At 37.7% G+C, this 22,510-nt stretch overlaps 1 protein-coding gene across 5 annotated transcripts in view; it reads left to right on the top strand.

Annotated features, from left to right (window-relative positions):
- Positions 1-22,510, top strand: part of rgn (regeneration) — a 379,503-nt gene that overhangs the window by 11,236 nt on the left and 345,757 nt on the right. For 3 of the 5 annotated variants that reach the window (XM_065224683.1, XM_065224679.1, XM_065224680.1), the window contains exon 2: positions 4,349-4,993. The exons of the other annotated variants lie outside the window; for them this stretch is intronic. The gene's annotated coding sequence lies outside the window, so the exon portion shown is untranslated. The remainder of the gene's footprint in view (positions 1-4,348; positions 4,994-22,510) is intronic. 5 annotated transcript variants of the gene reach the window in all.

The following is a 22,510-nucleotide window of genomic DNA, read 5'->3' as shown; positions in this document are numbered from 1 at the left end:
GTTTTTGGAACCACTTTGAAGTTTGCCTGAAGTACACCAAAATTTCCAGAAGTTTTCGGAACTTATCTTTTGTTCCTACAGTTTTCGTATAAAACTTTCTGAAATTCTCAGTACCTCTTTTCATTTCTCAGACTCTCCTGAAGATCTATATTGTTTCCTGAAGGTTATGAAACTTCCCTTATGTTCTCCTGATGGTGTTCCTGGAATTGTTAAGAAATTAATGCTACAGCCCAGTAGAGGTTTTAAACTTCCTTTTTAACGTGGATCTTCTATGTAGCTTTCTTAATGTTTTAAGTTCATTCTCTGAAGTTTTTTAACTATCTATAAATTTTCGGAACTTCTTGATGGTTTCTTCTATTTTACTGAAATAAATGGAACTGCCATAAAGTTCTTGAAACGAACCTAAAGTTTTAGGAACGTCCCTCAAGTTCTTACAGTTGTCCTGATATTCATGAAACTGCCCTAACATTTTTAGAACTTACCCGAAGTTCACGTAACTTACTCATAGGTCATTAAGCTTAAATTTTCCCGAATTTAATGGAACTGCCCTAAAGCTCTTGATCTTCGCTAAAGTAAATTTTCCTGAAATCTATTAGATTGCCCTGGAGCTGTCGAAACTTACTCTTAAAGATCAATCAGAACTTCTTAAAAGTTTCAACATTTTTTGATACATTCACAAGCTAAAATATGTAATCCAGATGGGCATCCGAAAATGCCTTTATGCCTTTTGGTGCGAAACTTTGATTAGATGAGCATATGCAGATAAATATATTGATCATTTTTACGAATTGACCACTTTTATAGATATTCCGCATCTCCCAGAGGGCAGCTTCGTGACCACCAGTGTGCGCATGCTGGTCCCAGATTCAAATTCATTCATGTAGCATCACAACAAGTGATTTAAAAAAATCGCTGGGCTATTCGGATCTTCCGGAGGACCGTTTCTTAAGTACTTGGGTCTGTAGATGGATCAATCTTCAGTTTTCGTGGTTAGATATATCAATATTGTCGAAAAAACAATCACGAAACTCTGTGATCACTTTCAGTTCGAAGTTCGACGATAAGTTTAGCAAAACGTAAATTCACAATCGTGATAGCAACGACCGGTGCGTTAACAAGTTGCTAACTAAAATAGCAATGGCTAAAGTTGTCAAACTAGCAGCCCGAATAACAACGCATTGGTGCGGGTGCTCTAATCAGCATAAGATTTCCTTGAAACAATTATCCATTAATTGGTTGATCAACATGTAAGAGATTTTCATCTGAAGGTGACCATTAGGCATATTTTCAGGCTTATAGTCTGTTATAGCACATCACGAATTATTTATCAGTGTCAACATAAGTAATGTTTGTAATGCACAACGTTTTGAATTCGCACTGAATAATCTCGGTGTTAGATCTTACATCTCATAACGTACAACGAAAAGGTGATCTACCCAAGCTACGTTACCCTAGTTATAATTACACACAACTATAGGTGCTCCTTAAAGGGAGCGTGAGGATTTGAGGTGGCTGAGGGTGGTCATATTTAAAATCAGTGAGTAACTAGTATAATTTTTACATAAGATCTTTATAGTCTTTTGACGCTGCTCACCTCTGTCACTTATCATGGATTTCAACAAATTCTACACCAACTACATAGCTGAAACCTTATTTTTTGTCAGTCACACATACACAGATATTGCCTTAGCCTTAATAGCCTTAATTTTCCTCCCTAGATTCATAGGGAACGACGGGGTAAGACGGTCATTCTAAGCTTGACGAAATTTTTTACCAAAGGCGTATAAAATTTCCGCGTTAAATTTAGTGAATATTGATCTTTATAGATTTTTAGCAAATTTTCATTTCATTTGATGATGTTTTATCGCGATGCAAAAAAGGTTAAATAAATAAAGAAAAAAATCATGCGGGGTAAGGTTGACCACGCGCGTGATTACCTCTCACCCCAGCAGGCCTGGGTTCAATCCCAGTCGGTGCCACCGGGATGTTCTGAGGCATAACGTCTCTGATCACTTCTTCCTTCGGAAGGGAAGTAAAGCTGTTGGTCCCCGGTTCATGAGTTGATGGGTCGATAGGTAGGGTCCAGGTGTGGGAGCTGCCTCCCTGGAGTCGGTAGCATTGGTGCTCAGCACGGAAAACAAGATCGACGGAAAACAAATCAAAGAAAAAAAGATTGTCCACCCCTATTGGTAAGACGACCACAGTAATATGACAGGATCCTGTCCTATATAAAAGGTTACTGTCTTTGTTAAAATTTCGCGTATTGGTTAGAGAACAGTAGTACAAAATCGTCTAACTATCCAGCGCTAATGTGCAAGTCAATATCCTGTATAAAATATATCTTGAGATCTTTACTATACATAATTATTCCGTCTTCGGGAAAGTTGTTCAAATGTCCAATGTCTTCTAATTCGAGAGCTGGTTAATTCAGAATTCTCTCATTACGCGACACTTGTATGCTTGTGCTTCCAAAAAAACAGCTAACTAAAGATAGATAAAGAAGATCTATCTAAGACTAAAATTATACTTAAATCTCGATTCACTTAAAATTTGGACGCACCGCTTATTTTTTTACAGGGGTCCTAGTGGTCGATTCTCGAATGTTTTGACAGCAGATTATTTGGAAAGCTCTTCTTTTTCAGTGGTAAAAGTTTTGTTACGATTCATTCAGATTTTAAAAAGGTTGTGACAGATGGAAGCCGATAGAAGGAAATTAATTTTGGACACCCACGTTGTGAAAACTTTTCGTAGTTGGACTACATCAGCCACTCGACTCTAATTTATTTTTATTAGGTTTGAACAACAATCGTAAAAAGAAACATCAAATTAACTTACAAATTGGTTTTCAACCAGCTACCGGGATCGCACTAACGGATCGTGTTTTTAGCTTCTACTTATGGATATTTTTGGTCGCAATTGAAAATTTAGTCGATTGCTGAATTTATGTATGGGCCCAAATTAGGGGCATTTAGGCCGACATTACATCCATTTCCCCTATATAGATAGGTATGATATATTGCTCTAAAACAATAAATGCCGTAATTTCATTACTAGGGAAGCTTTCAGTCTAGGGCTGTTTCGCCACCGAGTATTTTACAAAATCAACTATACTATAGCAAAGAACTCTGCATCATTAATCTTTTTCAAGACTTAATTATGAAGAGCTTTGAGTGTGTTGGATTATTTCCTTTTAAATCCATAATAATTTGCTTATCTTTTGACAGATACGCGTATTTCGTCTACTACTTGCAGACTTCATCAGTGCCAAGTAGTCAACACCTCAACACTGGTGTTGAGTACTTGGCACTGATGAAGTCCAACACACTCAAAGCTCTTCATAAAGGGATTCCGGTAAGAGGTTCGACAAATTTAAAAGATTGAAGACTTAATTGTTTCAATACTCTAAAGGCTGGTCGTCTTACCCCGTCGTTCCCTACTGTACCCGAAGAAAGCCAAAAAGCCCGAAAGGAAGCAATAATCATAGGTATCACTGTGCAGCAGCCACTTGCCACATAGACTCCACCGATAATGTACTGCTACACTGGATCCTTTATCCTCCGAGGCTCTGGGCATCCCGTTTCTACGAAGGCTCACGCTCCGCTCTGCCTGTGTGCAATGAACGCCGTTATACATCCCTCCCTATCTACCAGAATTGGCCGGAGAGTTGAAAAGTGAGGAACGAAATTGAAAATGACGTAAAAGTCAAGTACCACTGCTGCGGCTGCTCCTCCGATAGATAAAAGTAGCATGAAACTGAGCTCATGATGATGCTGCCGGTCGGTGGAGGAAGTACTGGAATAGAGCTATGTGCAGGGAGGGAATGTGAATCTAATGAATAATTTAAGATAAAGTTCAAATAGCGGAGAAGTGGATCACTTGAGAAAAGGTGAAGGGATACAGGATGGGAGTGTTGCGGCAATTAAGCAAGGTCGCACATTTTTCAATGTTGGAGAAGGTTTAGTAAATCTTGGGCTCAATTTACAGTTCCTAGTTGGATGGAAGTTATTAAATTTACAGACTAGGCATTGTCAACTTGAGCTATAATTAAATTTAATTATTTTCAGCATCTATGAATTGATATTGAATTTCCATTACGCTCTAGAAGAGCGTAATTCCGCCGCTCCATAAGACAGAATTTCGTGAATCAGTCTTAAGACAAATCACAATGGGGCTTCCGTCAATGAACCCTACGACATTTACCGTACACTGATACCCTCGAAGAGTATAATTAATTTCCATCAATTCCAAGACATTCTCCAAAATTAGCACTCCACTATGCGGTCTATATTTAAACTCATCCAATGATGTCTTTCCCTATTCCTTTCTTCGTGCGTATTTTCGCTTGCAGATTCCAACCGGGTTCTCGCCGCAGACGTAGACGAAGGTAGCAGACGGAGAATTCCACAAATCGAATCGGTAGATTGTGCGATTCCCAAAGCTCAGCGACGACGGTGAACATTTCACTTCCCGCGTCGAAGAAAGCAAAACAAAAAGTGTACCCAACCTACAGAAAATTTCGCACAGCGTGAAACCGCAGTCTCTCTAGTAAAACAAAACGAAGAATACGTCAATTCTTCGGAATACCCAATTGCTCTCGACGACCGCGTGCTCGTAGGCCCACCACTCAGCTGGTGTTGTTATCTTTGGAAATTCATCTCAACCCAACGCGCACCCTATCGCCATATCTAGTACATATATGCATTAGATAGGCGAGCAAATACCGCGAAAGGTAGCGCCACTGCCAGCCGGCCGTCTCCGGTTGTATTCTTTTCCCTTTCCTTTTTTCCATTTCGGGAGTGTTGCTTGAACAGCCCGCGCACGGGACCGCTCGGTTTCAGAACTTTAGCGAAGTGTACTGTAGCTGAGTGTTGGTTGGGTTAAGTTAAAAAAAATAGTCCAGTAGCGGTGAATCAACGGCATCTACCTTAACTGGTGACCGTGTACAGACGAACGGAGAACACCGAAGTGATAACCGACGTGGATGTCGAGCAAGGTTAGTTTCATTAGATCATTTAGGTTTATGGGGTGATATTATTCGAACACGTACATATGTAATTCATGGCATGGGACTGAAACTTTGAAGCGAAAGTAATGCATCATGCACAAACGAATATATAAAACAATTTTTTTTCTGTGCACGGCAAAAACTAAAAACCATTATTTTCACGCCGAGGGCAATGTACATCGAGCACGTTGAAAATATGGTGCGAAATAAATAACATGTAAACAGCAGCTTACAAGAGATTAACCATGCTCAATGGTTGTAGGTAGAGCTTTCATCTCGGGATTGTAACATTTCCCGGGATTCTCGAATGCAGTGATGCAAACCGTGGACATCCCGATAAAATTCAATTATCCGTATATTTTCTGGTACATAAATGAAAATCTGACAGTAACGAGATGGTCTTATACATCGAAAAACCATTTTAATACATTGTTAACTATCTGAATTCTCATTAGAATTATCTTTACATCTTCTTTAAAATTCACCTGCTATCCATTCTTCTTACGATTCGAGGGGCCATTAATGCGACAGTATTAAGTCAAACGCACATCTTTTGCCTAACCCGTATGATGTACGTGAAGTATGTCTTCAAGTCTACAGGCAAAAGATGTGCGTCCTCCTTCTGCTCATTACTGACTGCGGCTGTGGAATAGTTCTAGCGACGTTTCATCACTACCTAAAACCCCACGTTGCGAAAGCATTTCCAGTCGATGGTGTGTTATAATGCAATTCTTCTTTACCCAATTATTGTGTTGCTCATCAATAATGTCAATAAATGTGAATCACCTAGGTATTCAATTCAGATCTTTTGCTGGACTGATTTCTTAAAAAGTCCCGTTAGAACTCGTAGGTTGTTGGGAACAGCTTGAGCAGATACTAGTTTTTGAACTTGATTTGAACCTAAAATACATGTTTTACATGTGCTTAGGTATTTGTAATTTAAAAAATGTACATGCTCATGTAAAAAATATTTTAAAATCAAATTTAAATTTTGAATTCTTTAAGAATATTCTTAATCCGTTATTTCGAATATTCACTTTTCCTTAGTTCGTGATATGTACCAAGTTAGATCTAAAAAATAGCAATATCCTAGAGTTTTGATAAGTTTTCAAACCCAAGGTGGTGATAATGATTTCAAATGATTATAGTGAGAATCTTAAGTAGTTTTTTGCCTTGAACACAATTCTTTACCAACTTTTGCAAGCTCCAAATGTTGTTCTATGTCAGAATCTTCTGTAACGGTTCTCAGAGTTTTCAGGAAATAATAATCTAAATTCATTGTGAAATCTCCTCTTTGAAACTCTTATGGAAATCTCTTTAAATGTTTACAAAATCCTAATGAATTCTCGTAGATATTTCCTTAAAACTATATTCAATTTTCAAATCCGCAACATATTTTTCTCCAGTTATTTTTATTCAGCATTAGATTCTCTAGGAATTACTTTCCATATCCCCTCGGAATTCTCCTTAGAATTTGATTTAAATCATTGAATGATTGATTAACATTTAAGAGGTTTTCTAAAGGGTGTCCCACATCAAATTGCATCACGGAAAAACGCTGTAGAAAATTACCTAGTTGACCGATCCTTTTCAAACTATCAGACAATAAAATATAACCCATTAGTAAGCTTTTGGCATATTTATTTTATTCAACTTCAATACCATAACCGTAAGCTCGCACCTTACGCTTAACTCCACTCATTACGTTCTTTACAACATCTGGCTGCAGCTTCTTCTGTAAGGAAACCCACTTTTTCTTCATGTCTTCCCCAGATTTAACCTTCTTGGGATGTTTCCGAAGTGCCTGCTTCATAATAGCCCAGTATTTTTCGATGGGCCTTAGTTCCGGTGCGTTGGTGGGGGGGGGAGGTCATGTCCTTGTGTACAAAAGTGACCTCGTTAGCTTCGTACCACTCCAGGACAACATTTAAGTAGTGGCACAAAGCTAGATTCGGCTAGAAGATCGTAGGGCCCTCGTGTTGCTTCAACAGAGGAAGCAAACGCTTCTGTAGACACTCCTTGAGGTAGATCTCCTCGTTTACAGTCCCGGTAGTCACAAACGGCACACTACGTTTGCCACATGAGCAGATCGCTTGCCAAATCATGTATTTCTTGGCAAACTTTGAAAGTTTCTGCTTCCTTACTTCCTCCGGAACATGCTGGGCGGTGAAGAACAGTAGCCCCGGAAGTCCGCCTTGACGCCTACCGTATTTTGCCGTTCGTCACGATTTGGAGCCTTCTGCACTTTGTACGTATGCAGCCCTTCTCGATCCTTGGATCTCTGAACGAAAGACTTGGACAGATTCAACTTTGTGGCCACATCCCTGACCGAAGCATTGGGATTCCGCATAAACGCTTTCACGACACGCTTGTGATCCTGATCACTGATAGAACATCCATTTTGACCGCATTTCTCCTTCCGTTCGATGCTTAGAATTTTGTAGTAACGTTTAATCACACCGACTCACCGATGACTGCACGATTCCGAGTTGTTTTCCGATGTCCCGATGAGAGAGTTGAGGATTTTCCAGGTGCTTGCGCAAAATCAATTCGCGGCGTTGCTTTTCGGAAGACGCCACATTCGAAAAACTGACAGCGATAAAAATACAGTGTAAACAATACACACTAAACTACTTCTACCCAAATTTTCAAGAGAAAATACCCAATTGGTAGTTTTCTACAGCGTTTTTTCCATGATGCAATTTGATGTGGGACACCCTGTGGGCCCCAAGCTATCATAAGAAGTAGTGTTAAAATTGTTTTCATTTCATAATTAAGTTTGTAGAAGGATTAATTCACGTTGCATTCTCTTCCCGAATTCCTTTATACTGCTACCTGAAAATCTTTCAAAGTTGCTTCAGAATTCTCTGGACTTCATAATCTTTTAAAAAAATCTCTTCTGAACTACCTTGGGATTTGCCCATAGGTTTTTCCTAAAGTCTTCTTGAAATGCTTCTCAGAATTACCTGTAATTTATTTTCACATTTCTTAGGGATTGTCCTCTGAATTTCCTTTAGAATTATTCCTAAAGACTCTCTGGTAGAGAGAGAGAATTGTAGAGGAATAACATCCTCCCCAAAATTCATTTGGCATTCTGATCAAAATTCTCTAGACAATTCTTCAAATGTTGAGTGTCAAGTGTGTTAATTTGAATCGAAGAGTCAGTTTTTTTTTTTTATTTGAGAATTTTTGAAGCCTAAAATTTTGAAAATTTTAGAAATGTGAAAAACTGGCCTAGCCTTATCATCTTGAACATTGTCTCTTGAGATTTTCAAAAAAAAATATTTATCCGGGATCTCAAAAGTGTTAGGGGAAAAGTTGGCTTCGGCAATACCTTAACCTATTATCGTCAGGGGGTAAACAACGTCCTTGGGAGCTCAATTTTGGCATGTGGATACAATGTGTTTCAGAGCAACTATTGGCCAAATTGGAGTGCTCTAGGACTTTGTTTACCCCCGAAGCCAACATTTCCCCTATATGGAATAGGATTTCAGAAGAGTTCTTTTTTTTTTTTCAAATTATAAGAATTTCTGAGTTTTTTCTATCACTGTATAAAATTTGGTCCAAATACCCACTCCCCTGGTAGTGTTCAACATTCGAAATTCTGTAACGATATAAACATTTAAAATTTCGGACTTCAAAAATGTATCTAAATTATGTTATATAATTTGATAATCTAATGCAATCTTGGAGAAACCATTTTCCGCATTCTATTTTTTCTTCAATCCAGTTGTTTTCCGGTTTGCTGCCTTTAAAAATTTAACATTACATTGCTGCCTTTAAAAATTTAACAGAAATCTAAAGCTGAACTCAACCATGCTTTATCAAATTTTGCTGTGTCCCGGGAAAAATCGATTCCATTTCAATAGCTTCATGTTGCCAGGCTTTAGTGATCGTTAGTCGTAATGGTTTGTAGCTCGGTGGCTTAGCAGTGACCGATTTTGCTTACTGAGCATAATATTGTGGATTCAATCCATTTTTTGGATCATTCCTATATTTTTTAGAGCACAAACTTGATTTTCTACGGATTAATTTCAATAATTTATGGTTCATTGATGAATGGATGGATTATTTGCAATATGTGTATGGGTAATTCGTACAATTCCAATGCTCTTTCTTTAGAAACCCAGCGGTACATTTTTACAATTTTGTTGCAAAATTTAACATAAAATATGGATAATAGTTAAATTTTTTTATGGATCATCCAAAATTGTTGAGGAATTTTCACCGGAGTTTGATGGATAAGTTTAGTGTTTTTTAAGGAGCGTTTTCAATTGTTTATGGATCATTTGTAAGTTTATATATGCAAAAGTATGTTTGCCATTGAAAGCATTAAGCGGTGGATCACAAAAAAGCAATAGCACAAAACTCAGCCAATATGGATTCACCGACAGGAATTGGAATAAGCTAATTGAATATCGTTCAATTCTCAGTACGAATGGACCGCTTGGATTGTTACGAAAGGTTCTGCTTCTTCTTCGCATTCCAAGCCTATTGTTTATCGCAGATTATTGCGTGCTCTCAACTTAGTGTTCAAGATACACTTCCACAGTTGTATAATTGTGTGGCAAGTACGATCATACTCTCTATGCCCAGGGATGTCGAGAAATTTTCCAACCCGAAAAATTCCTAGACCGGACCGTGAGTCGAACCCATGGTCTTGCTTTATAGCTGCGCCTTTACCGACTGAGCTGAGGGCAAAGGCAAAAGGTACCAATACTGTATTATATAACATAGAGATGAACAAATTAACGTTTATGTTTTTCAGACCCTTGAACGGGTTCAAAAGGTATATGAGTCGTGCTTCAATGATATGCTAGATTCAGAATACGAGCAGCACATCGTACGTTTGGCTGAAACATGGAGATAAGTATAACTTCCTAATGCATTCTACTTTGCAAAAATTCAGTGAACAAGATACCGAGGCTGTTAATTTTGACTTTTCTACGGTAAGGTGCCGGAATCATCTGACAATTATGATAAAGCATATTAATAAACTCTGCTTCTAATAGTACCCACATTTGAATAGGGAACTTTCAACTAGTAATAAGAAAACATTTGTAAATTAAATCGTCAAATTATGCTTCCTTTACCGAATATCTCTTGAATTATAAGTCTTCAATTCATAAAAGAGGCTTAAGTCGGTAAATTGGTCCCTCTGGCTGTTTTTTTTTTTCAAGCAAAACTCTCATTTGCACGGTCTTGAGAAAGTGGTAAAGTTTGTGGTTTATCAATATTTATCCTAACGTTATGGTTTTCTATGCAAAAGAAAAAGTTGTTCGGGATCCCTCGGTGGATGATTGCAAAACAGGGGTCAAATGAGAGGTTTTTTTGACTTAAGATGACGTTTTTTGGCAAAATATTGGGAGTGCAATTTCAAAAAAACCAAAATCGACCGCATCACGGAAAGGGGTCAGCTTTTGACTACTTATAACTCTGTCAATAGTGGATGGATTTTAATTCTAAACAAGTCAATCTATTGAAAAAATTTCTACGAATCTGCTAAAATGAAAACTGTTTCAATTTTAAATAGGTCACTATTGAAAATTACACAAATTCCAACTGTTGCAATAGTGATCAAAATTATCACCGATTGTCTGCAAAAAGCGCTTTATCTATTTAATAAATCAAAAATTCCAAGTGTTTTGTGCACGAAAATGCGTAATTTTGTTATCAGAAAACGAAGCGTTTCCGTGGTGGGAAAAAGTGGTTTCCCTAACATATTCGTCAAATATTGATACCGAGCACGTAATCCTACGTCAAACCTACGGTCGTGCCTTGGATACAACCTCTTACTTTTTTGTTATTATATTGTTCTACCAAACACACCGAGTTCGATTCGAATCCAAAAAACCATTGACATCACAAAGATTTTTAAATAGGGTTAACTACCCTATTTCCGGCCTATTAAGCACAACCCGCACTTAGTCTTTCTTAATCTAGCGCAGTATAGCACCAAACGGAATGTTATTATGACTGATGGCTTCCAAATTTATTTACCTTTCCGTACATACCGTAAGATTTGATAAAGAAAAACCAATCGTTGAGATATTGTCAAAAGTCTAACACTGCTTCTTGACGCCAAACTCGGCCTAACGCATTGAAACGCCACTTCGGCCTTTCGGATGAAGATTCTTTTGTTTTTGGGAATAATGGGTGCAAACCTTCATATCACGCGTTCTTATTGACTTCGTTCCGTAGCTTATCAACTAAAGTATCGTACCAAACGCATAATTGACTTGTTAACTCTGAAATCATGGATTTATTTGAAGTTTTCTGCTCGATAGGCCCGAAATGGGCGATTAGGCTGAAGTAGTCCTCTACCCTATAGAAATTTTCTTTCGAACTGTTACTTTTTGCAACGAGTTGAATTTAGCCCTGCAATTGGGACACTGCTAACATCTTATTCAACTGCACCAATTTGTACAATTAGATACCAAGAAGAGCGCCATACGACTAAAACGGACAAAATCTTTCTTTTAAGAGGACATTAAAGGACAGCTACACACATTAATTCATTGATTATGAATTTTAGTCGATAATTTCTTGCGTTAGAACCAGATCGCACTCTCTGTGATGCAGGAAAATCACAAATCTGCCAAGGATCAATTGTATTCTTTACTGATGGACCAACACAAATTTATTAACACATTTGACACATAAAACCTGTCAGTTTCACTTTCAATGATTGTGAATCAGCGTTTTTATGATTGTCGAATTCTCGTTTCAAGTAATCACTAATGATCGTTTATATAGGGCTTCAAAAATTGCATCAGCCGTATATTAGCATTTTATTTCAAAAGGAGCGATTAGTGGGCTTGATTGATTGGGCGTAATATATTTTGATTGTGATTGTGATTGTTTATTATAGAAGGGGGTCAAGGGCCAGGTCTCCGATGCTTTTAGGAACCATACATGCTATACCAGTAGACACGGGGTGGCATCACAGCATCTGTACCAGCAGGTTAAATAAGTTCTGTGTTATACACGAATATGAAGCAGGGCGAGCCACAATGACATCACCGGTAGGGTAACGTATCGGTAAGACCCCATCTCAACATTAGTGAATTAGCTGCAATAACGGAAGAGACAAGGGAGGCTTTGTGTCGATTCATAGATAGCTGGAACTTTACCGTGATGTTGTTGTTGGCGTCCTTGAGGACACCGCCCCCTATAGGTCTGACGATGAGTCCAAAGAAAATCCCATCATGGCGTTTATCTCCTCATCAGGGAATGTCGATGGATGCAACGCGAATCTTAACATAGCGTTCTCACCTCCGCATCCGTGAATCCTTAGAACTCTCAACACAATATTGATGAAATACTTTACGTTTAGGGTTCCTGATGAAATGTTGAAATTTTCAGACGTCTTGTTTTTATCTTCATTTCCGGTCATGTTTTCTTCTTTCCTTTATTTAACGTCGGTCTCTGTTCCGCAATCAAGTGCCAATCACCGACGGACATATGCAGGAAGGCAGCTTCCACACCTGCGTAGGATAGCACACCCATTCACAACACACATGGGCCGGGACCAACGGCTTTACTCCCCTTTTATGCCTCAGAAAAATCTCACCGACCTCGGCTGGGATTGAACCCAGACACATTGGGGTGAAAAAGGAGTCACGCTTAACACTACACCAGCGGCGTCGGCTATTGCCGGTCATTAAATAATTATTCATCGTTAAACACGCGCAGCCCAAGCAACACAAATTCAATTATGTTGAGTAAACTCCTATACATCCAAATTCAGCAATATAAAGGTTATGATGATGATGATGGTCCCACCTCTTACCCCTACAAAGGTTTGAGCTGGACGATTTATCTTTAACATAATTAAATATGACATTTTAACCAGGTTAGCAAACAAAATCGAACTGGTTTCAGTTACAGATATAAATTCCCTCTAGAGTTTACAGTTGCTTCACAGCGATATAAATGTGGAAAAGCTCAGGCGTCCACCTCTTAGTTCACCTTTTTGTCCACCTAAAATATTCATAAGTATTACAAGCAATCAAGAGTTGATGAACAATCAACAAAGCATCCTATTACACTAGTAACCCCGCAATCTGATGCTATCATAATTTTCAGCAATGTCAGGAATGCTCACGAACCCCTAACATTTGCCAGAAAACTTACTACTAACTCAAGGTACCTTCCAAATAAGCTTCAAAATTGCATTTTATTTTATCAAATGTTAAATTCAGTCCTCTATATCCGTAATACGCGCGCGAGGCTCAAACCTTTGTAGACTATTTAGTTTTTGCAGTGCTACAATAATTATTGAAAAAAGTCGTTATGACAGTTATCCATATAAAATAATCCGTTAGAGATAACTTCGTCAAAATACATAATTTGTCAATTCATAAAAAAAATCACTGGATAACCGTTCAAAAGACAGTTTTAACGTGTGAAATGCAATGTCTCTTAAATTCTGCTAATGTTGTCGCACGTTTAATGTGTCTAGGCATCGAATTGAAAACATTTATTCCTTTAAAATATAATGAATCCTGTGAAGCACAAGTCAAGAAATGTGGTGTTCTTATTTCAGCCGCGTTTCTAGTATTATATCTATGATAATAACTTCCTCTTTCAATTCGATCACACAAATATCGAGGCAGCAAGCCGTTAACTGCTTTAAAAATGAACACCATAGTCAAATATACAATTCTTTGCTTCACCGACAACCATTGTAAGGCGTCTAGCATCAAAGTTGAGGAAGTGAATCTATTACATCTCAAAATCATTATTCTGCAAGCGCTGTAATCTCGATATTTGTGTTGCATTGGCCAGAAATAAAATGGAAGGGCAAAAGTCAAGATGAGGAGAGATGATTGATTTGTATAGCTGTATTTTACTGGCAATAGTTAAATCGTTTTTCAGTCGACATAAAGTTCCATACTTCTTGGCAATTTTCTTGATGACATTGTCAATGTGAGAGTTGAACTTAAGTGTGTCATCAATAATCACGCCAAGATATTTAATCTCCCGAACGCGATCAATAGTCTCATTATCAATTACAACAGAGACGTTCTCATTTACTCGATTCCACGAAATTACCATAAATTTAGTTTTACTTGTATTCAATTTCAACTGCTTATACTTCAACCATCTACTTAGAGAACGCAAATGTTCTTTCAAGTGTAAAACGGCATCATCTAAATCCTTAGCTGCAATGAATAACACAGTATCATCTGCAAAAAGATTAATGTCACATAATCGTAAAACACGTCGCAAGTCATTAATATACATAATAAATAACAGGGGCCCTAATACACTTCCCTGGGGCACTCCATGGTTATTCCACACGGGACTGGAAACAGAATCATTAAAAACAGTCCGTTGAGTTCTGTCAGACAAATAGCTTTCAAACCATTTATATGCAGTACTCGTAATTCTAAAGCGCTTGATTGATCTCAACAATAAGGACCTAGAAATTGTTTCAAAAGCGCGTTTAAGATCCAAAAAAAAACAGCAACAATCGTATCTTTACACTCCAAGTTATTTTTCCACTTCGCTAATACCAAATTCAACACGGTTTCACAAGAATGACCTTCCCGATATCCCGATTGTTCTGGTATCAACATACTATACTATTTAAATACTCCAACAGCTGGCCTTTAACAACAAGATCTAAAATTTTCTCTCTTCGGCTTTAATCGTTCCAGCAACTTTTTGAATAGGAACCACTCAGAATTTCTTCCAAATTTGTGGCACATGTCCAGTTTGTAATGATTCATTAATAAGGTCCAGCAAGATGTGGCCAATGACATGAAAGCAATCTTGAATAACTCTAGCATTAACATTATCTACTCCAGCCGATTTCCCTAATAATAAATAACTCTAAGTTCATCTAATGTAATTTGATGAAAAACTTCAAATCTACAACCACTAATAACTGGCTGTTTTATTTCGTCAGGTTCATCGACCAATTCAATGGATTGATTAATCAATGAAACACTTTCTACAAAATAATCATTAAACTTAGCTGCAATTACTTGTTCTGACTGTTCTAATGTGCCATTAAAAGTTATGGACCGCGGTTTGCAATTACTAGGTTTTAATAAAGATTTCAAAATTTTCCATAACTCTTTGCTGTTGTTTTGATGCTGATCAATCTTCCTTTGAACATATTCACAACGAGTTTTCTTTATCGATTGTGAATACTTATTACGCGCGATTGTGTACCTAGTCCAATGATTGTCATTATTAGATCTACAAAACTTTTTGTACAATTTGTCCCTTTTCCGTTTAAGACGCAAAAGATCAAAATTGTACCAGCTGTTCGGGTTTTTCAAAAAAACAAACTGTTGCTCAACTATTTGAGTGGTACACGTTTTCAAAGCGTTATTAAGAACAGCTGTAGATTCATCTAAGTTACCGGCCGCGAATGGAAAATCAAAGCTTCTCTCAACAAGATTCGAAACAGCTTGCTTCGAATATTTCCTCCAGCACTTCAATTTTACAAAATTATCGTTATCGTTAACATGGTCTAAGACATTAATCACTAAAGTCTCATGATCGGTTATTTCCAAATCAGTATCCGTAACTGAACAAATGAAATCAAAATTGGAATAAACGTGGTCAATTAAAGTTGTACTGTGCCTGGAAATACGCGTATATTCAATTACCGTTTGCTTTATATTAAAAAAAAACTCAGCTTAACGCTTCAAATGATTCGAATTATGGTTATCACGCCAATTAATATTAAAATCACCAGCCAATATATTTAATTTACTAGAATCAAGGAATGTCTCAAGCCAGTTCTCTAAAACTTCAACAAAACGCTGGTCACTAGAACTGGGAGAATGATACAAAACACCAGAATTACCCATCTTCATGCCACGTACAACTGTAATGCCCAAGAACCAGTTGCCATCAATAACTTCGTTGGTACGAAGGTTGAATTGAACTGATTCATTGACATAATTAGCAACACCGCCAGTGTGTCTGGCGGTATGTATGTGTGTATGTATGTATGTATGTATGTATGTATGTATGTATGTATGTATGTATGTATGTATGTATGTATGTATGTATGTATGTATGTATGTATGTATGTATGTATGGTTATATAAACTGTTATGGAACATGTGTGTTGCTTGGTATGGGTTAATGTGTTTCATGTTTCTTCAAAACTAACTCTAAAATTAAATAATCAAATATCGCTTGTCGTCCAAAAACTTCAAAACAAATGCAGAATCTCTGTGATTATATTTTCTAGACATGTGTGGACCCAGAACAATATATGAAATTAAAATAAGTGAAAATGGTCTTACAAGGTTTGTTTACAAAATGGAGTTGAGGACTTTTCAATTGTTGGTCTTGATTTATTATCAATTCACATAAAAAAAAACAAATATGTATGGTAGTGAATTACTTGTTAATATTCTGTTACAAGCGGGTTCAAATGCACTTTTGATATACATCATCACTGATCTGGGAACATTATTGTTCATCTTTCCTATGAGGTAACGATCCAGATCAGCCCTGGGACCTGGTAGCCTAATCAAAATACCACAAAGTTTTGACAATGCCCAAAAGGGTGATTGAGTGGGCGTTAATTTTAGAAACAAATTTAAAGAAACGGAGCACACAAAATCGGGTCATTACTGTAATTCGATAACCTTATCATAACGACCTGATGGGTGGGAATTTGGTCAAGAGTTTCAAGCGTAGATTTTCAGAAGAATCCCAGATGAAAGAACGGTTCACTCTCGGGGCCAACATTAATCGAAACACGACAAATGACGTAATGACGATCGATCATCGCCTGCGAACGGATGATGTCTTCAGCTGCAAGTGCTTGTTGCTCACTCATGAACGATAAACATCATCACAGACGTAATAAAACAGCCTCTCTCGAAAGCAATAACAATAACATTTTCGCACTTGCATTAGCATGAGGTTCCGAAGTTCGGAGTTTGTATTGCTGAGCTACTGAGAATAGTTCCATTATTTGCACTACAAGTTTATAATTTGTGTTCCCCCGCAATAAACACGTGCCATAAAGTTCACACAAACGCTCGTTCGCTATGCTTCAAGCCTTGATGGCAAGCAGTCGACATCGGAATCCGTCTCGATCGTGTCGTTTCACATCAAACTCATCAATCATCGATTTGCCGCTCGGTGGTTTCGAAAATTCTTTGGTTGTTTCAAAATTTGCATAATAGCATGCTCGAGGACATTTTTTATTCCTTCCAGCAACCAGCCAGCGAATATGAACGTTTGCCGAATGCTGTAACTGTTGCAATTGTTATCTCCACCTCACGCCAGCCAGTGTGGATGACGCGGTGACATTCTGAGCGGTTTGCGGCAATAAAAGATGCTATTTGCATTTCGATGCAGCAGTGTGATCTCATCCAAAGTGTCGACTGTCTCCCACATATTTGTTTCTAGGAATTTTTGTTTTGTATTTAGATTAGGGTGTGTCAAGTTTGTATGGTGGATCACAATTCCCTGTTCTCCACTGCTCTTTCGATGCGCATTGCGGTTCCCAACAACGGTGTCAAATTTGAACGAAGTTGATTATGATCTGAATTTGCAAGATAATTTTATATTGTGTATGGGATACAAAACGAACGTATTCATTTTCTTGCCAAAAATTCGAATATTGCTCTGATTTCCCCTAATAACCAAATTGGAAATACTATGCAGAACAACTTTGTTGAAGACTGTAAACCGATTAGACTTATAGGGAAAAAGTTATTATTAAATTAATTTAGACCTATTGCTCCACGCACACCTACAGGCGTATATATGATCAGGTAGATACGTGTGGATCACTTGGTCTAAAGTGAAAGATTAGTAACTGTTGGCCATACTCGCCTTGCCGTACTCGACGGTCTTTCTTCACTAGCCTAGTGAACTAGCACCGAAAAATGCACCTTTTAGAAGTTATCCAAATGTTGACCATCGGCTATCGTCGTTATAATACAGATTCTCTCCCTCTCTGTGCTCACAAATTCAATTAAAACTACAATCCATGTCATTTGAAACTGTTGCTATATACAAATTCAAAATTCTAATGTATTAACTTTAACAGTAACTTTTTGTACAAAGATGAAATCGTCGACAAAGTTGTTTTGTAAAGTGTTGTCATTCTAAATCCGAGATTTGGTGAAATTTGAGCAATATTTGGATTTATGGTAAGCAAATGAATAGCGAGATTATAACCAAATTCGTTCAAATTATGCACAGTTTTTGGAGACCTCAATACGCATTGAAAGAGCAGTTTAAAACAGGGGGTTGTAAAGTTGACCCACCCTAATGCAGATACCTAATGGGTTGCAACACGCCTTAGCGTGTGAGTACTTGGCGCCCCAAAATTTGATGATGGGTGATAAATTTACTGTCGGTTATAGTGTGGTAGATTTTTCGTGGTGACAAAGTTTGTATTATTTTGACATTTGTAGAAATACCAGCACGTCATTTTATATGGTTTTTGAATACATAATCGATAATGAATTTGGAATACCTGTATTCGAAATAGGCAGTGTGCTCAGCAATTACAATCACATTTGAAGTCATAACAATTATCGTTGTTGGATGGTTTGTGCATTTTTCACGTGTCACAATTTTCGAAGATGGGACCCAATACAGGAATCCAACTTTTGCCTACCAAATCTTCCTCAATCCCAGCTTTGCCACACTACTTCAATCTCCGTACTCATTGCATCGACAATGACCCAGAGTCCATTGAAACAGCCTCCGTCACCGAACGTCGCTCGGTGTCGGAATCCGAAAAGTGCATGATGCATGTGACAATGACATGTTCATACAGATGACAAACACGTTTTCAATCCGTTCGTTTGTCCGTCCATCCATCCATCCATCTGATTGTCCGAGTATAGCTGCGTACACAGGAGCCGTAAGGGTACGAGAGAATCTACACTGAATGCCAAGAATCCGAGCGATGACAAACTAGACCTAGAAGAGACTGCATTCCAATGGACTGTCATAGAGTCCCTCCCAATCCGACGGCGAAGTGATAGGGAAAGTAAAAAAGGTATCCCTCTTCCGATTCAATCTATATTTATGAATGGAGATTTCAGCTTGTGCTCCTTCGGTAAACCGGACGGAGGTGTGGTGACATGGCTGCCTATATGCTGATTTCGATATGCTAAGAGCTTTTGCACGAAGGCATCGTTCTCAAAGTCTTCATCATCATTGACGAGAATATTTTCGGAGATGGATGTTTTCAGAGATGAAGGTGGGTTTTTCTAATCCCGATATGCATTTGGTAATGGGGCTATGTAATATGTATTCGTATAAATATACAACACTGGAAGAAGTTCAAGCGAAGATTTACATTTTAAAGCAAGTGTTGCCAAAAAGCAGGGTCAAAACCACTTTATCTGATTTATCTGGGGTTACGGGATGCACAGGGTGATTCAGAATGACTGTCACCGATTTCACAAATATGCAATTTGCATTGGGTAAAATCGGTATATGTTCAAGTATTTTTGTTTTAAAGTCTGTACAAATATCAGCTTGCGGGATTTGAAATTTCATTCGTTTTAGATTTCAAGCAGCCATGGACGTGAAAATGGAGCATGTGATAAATATGTATAAATTCGTGGGTTATCTTTTAGAAACTGAAATCTCTTCGAAAGCATGAAACAAATTTTGGCGGAGGCGAACCAGCCTCAGGCTAAAAGACTCCCTAATAAAAAAAACTTAACTAAAACATTTATTTTTCGCATCAGTATGGAGGTAAAAAGAAACCGTCCTTCTGTTCTGGAAATCAATTCAGTTCAGAGACTCCAAAAGTTCTAGAACTAACATGTGCGTACCAGCTTTGGTTCATTTTTGTGACAAATGTGGCTGGTAATTTAAGGTGAATGGAGGGAGATTTGAATTGAAGTATGCTAAGTTGAAGGTTATATATATGATTTTTCTGGATTATACTGATATCAAAAAATCATACAAGCATTTAATCGTTATGACTATTTTAATAAGTGACAGTTATTTCGAATTACCCTATAATGTCAGTCTAGCGCCTCACTTCGGCCTATCAAGAAAATCACTCATTTATTCAGCAATAATACACTATTGTAATGACAAACTAATACCACATCTGCCTATTTTTGGGAGGAATTTCGAACATTTACTGCTCTTTTTTAAAGAAAAAGTTTATTTAAATTTTCATATTTTTCGTTTTCTAGGCGCCATTATTTCACTAACGAAAACACTGCGGTGTTCATCAAAACACCTGATAATTTCATGAATTGAAAGGACTTCCATAATAAAAAAATACCATAAAAGAACGATGACCCAAATGATTGAACTATTCCACAAATGGTTGGGACGATACCCCGAACACGTCGTTAAGCAAAATAACCATACATTTTTATTTGGGTTACCTCTTTGAAACATGCTGGCCTAATTCAAAATATCACGCTCTTCACTCTTATTATAAATTTAGAAGATTTAACGCTATTTGTAATTATTAACTAAGGGCCGAACATTACGGACGTAATTTTGAGACGTGTTCTTAATAATGGCCTATGAACTTTATTTGATAACTTTAATTTGACATTGGTGAAACCATCCGCGTTGACGACGACTCTGGAACTGTTCACTCCTATAGGAAAACTCCGTAAGCAAATGTCGAATTTCGTGAAACATAGCGGATCGTTTCTTATCCTTTCACTCCATTGAAAAATCCCGTAGGCAAAATGTCAATCTTTTCGTGAAAGGACGGGCCGAAACGGTACACACGTTATATCTGAACAACCCAAATTTGTGTGGGATCTACTCATCTCCGTCAAAAGTAGGGTACCCCAAAATTGAGTAAACAAAATAGGGACTGACAAGATGACGAATGAAAAACATTGACCTGAATCCGAACGATGTTGTTCATTTGTCATCTTGCCAGATCCAACTTTATTTACTCAATTTTGGGTAGCCCTACTTTTGACGGATATGAGTCGATCCTACTCAGATTTGGGTTGTTTTGAAATAGTGTGCTGTCAATCCTGTTGTCAAAACAAGCTGTAACTGTCTATACATGGCCTTTGGGATACAAAGAGAAACCATACGAAGAGAATCTGTCAATGTTACAATGCATTATTCGACTTGCTATCACTTGACTTGACAGTTCGTTGTATGTGTGGTCGTGAGATCATCTATATGGCTTTGCTTTTGATTCTAGAAGCATCGCGATTTATGTTATCTAGATCAACCAGAAAGAAAACACTGTATCTTTTTTTTCTCGTCAGTTCTTATGTGAAAGTGATGTCAACCATGTAGTTACGTATCAATTATAAGGAGTGATAAAGAAGCACGATTTCACTTGCCATACATTTGTAGATCGAGGTTCATCTTCGATAGGCCGACGTTGCAACCATTTATAAACCTTATTTGAGTACAGTAGACCAACATTATATCCACGTACCTGGAAAGTTTTGTAGGCTATACTGAGGCGCAATTAAAAAAAAAAAGTGTGACGAAATAGTGTTGGGTCTTGTACGCTTTTAACTTTGTTATTTATAGATAAAAATAAAATCCAAATACACCAATCGATAGGAAATAGTTCTATAAGTCATCAGAAATAAATACTTTTCTAATTTTCCATAAGAAAACTTTTGAAAAATTTACAAATGATAATTTTATCACTGTTTTCATGAAATAAACGATTTTTCCAAACCCAGTCGTAGTAATCTAGTTGGTTGCACATCGTTCTGCTTGAACTTGAAAAGCTATAAAATAGCGCTGCTGTCGTGCCTCTGCTCATTTTCGCATCGGACGGCGTGGTATCAGCAGTAAGGCAGCGGTAAAAGGTGGTTCCTTCTACCGTCGTGCATTTGGCATTTATGGAGAGTCGACCGGATGATATCGGGTAGGTGTGGGCAGTGATGCCACATACAAAGATTTATCTGTAATGATACAGATTTTTTGACGTAGGACTACGTCTGTGATTTCTATATGGGGGAACACTTTGTGAAAACCGAAAAAGGAACATGTAACAAAATTATGAAAGATTTTAAACGTTAATAACTTTGCTGCCCCAGGACAAATTTCAATAATTTTATCACCAATCGATCAGAAATATTTCTACGCATCAATTTAAGACCTTATCACAGACAAACAGACATAACACTCACAAGTTGTTCATCGATCAAGCATTTAACAGTAAATTTAAAAGTATCTCAGTTGGTAGTACTGCCACCTGTGGCGCGCATAGTCAATTTCCTTGCGTTTGACGTTTACACATTACCGCCATCTGTTCAGCGTACTACCCACCACAGTGTACTCAACAGATGGCGGTAATGTTTTAGCGACGATGTTTTACAATGAGAAATATTCAATGTGTTATGTCTGTTTGTCTGTGACCTTATCATTCTTCAAAATGTCACTATTGAAAATTGCACGAATGTGCAACTGTTGCTATGATAACTAAGCCACTGTTACTGCGAAAAGCGATTTTTCTAACACATATTTCAAAGTTGAATTCCGTCCGGTCTCACCAAACGATGTTTATTAAATCACCGCGTAGTGAGTGGT

Source organism: Ochlerotatus camptorhynchus, unplaced genomic scaffold (genome assembly GCF_037179485.1).
Source record: "Ochlerotatus camptorhynchus isolate MF236.1 unplaced genomic scaffold, CSIRO-AGI_Acam_v1.1 ptg000213l, whole genome shotgun sequence".
Lineage (NCBI taxonomy): Eukaryota > Metazoa > Arthropoda > Insecta > Diptera > Culicidae > Ochlerotatus > Ochlerotatus camptorhynchus.
Note: the sequence above shows the minus strand (reverse complement) of the source record. Positions and strands in the feature narration are given on the sequence as shown.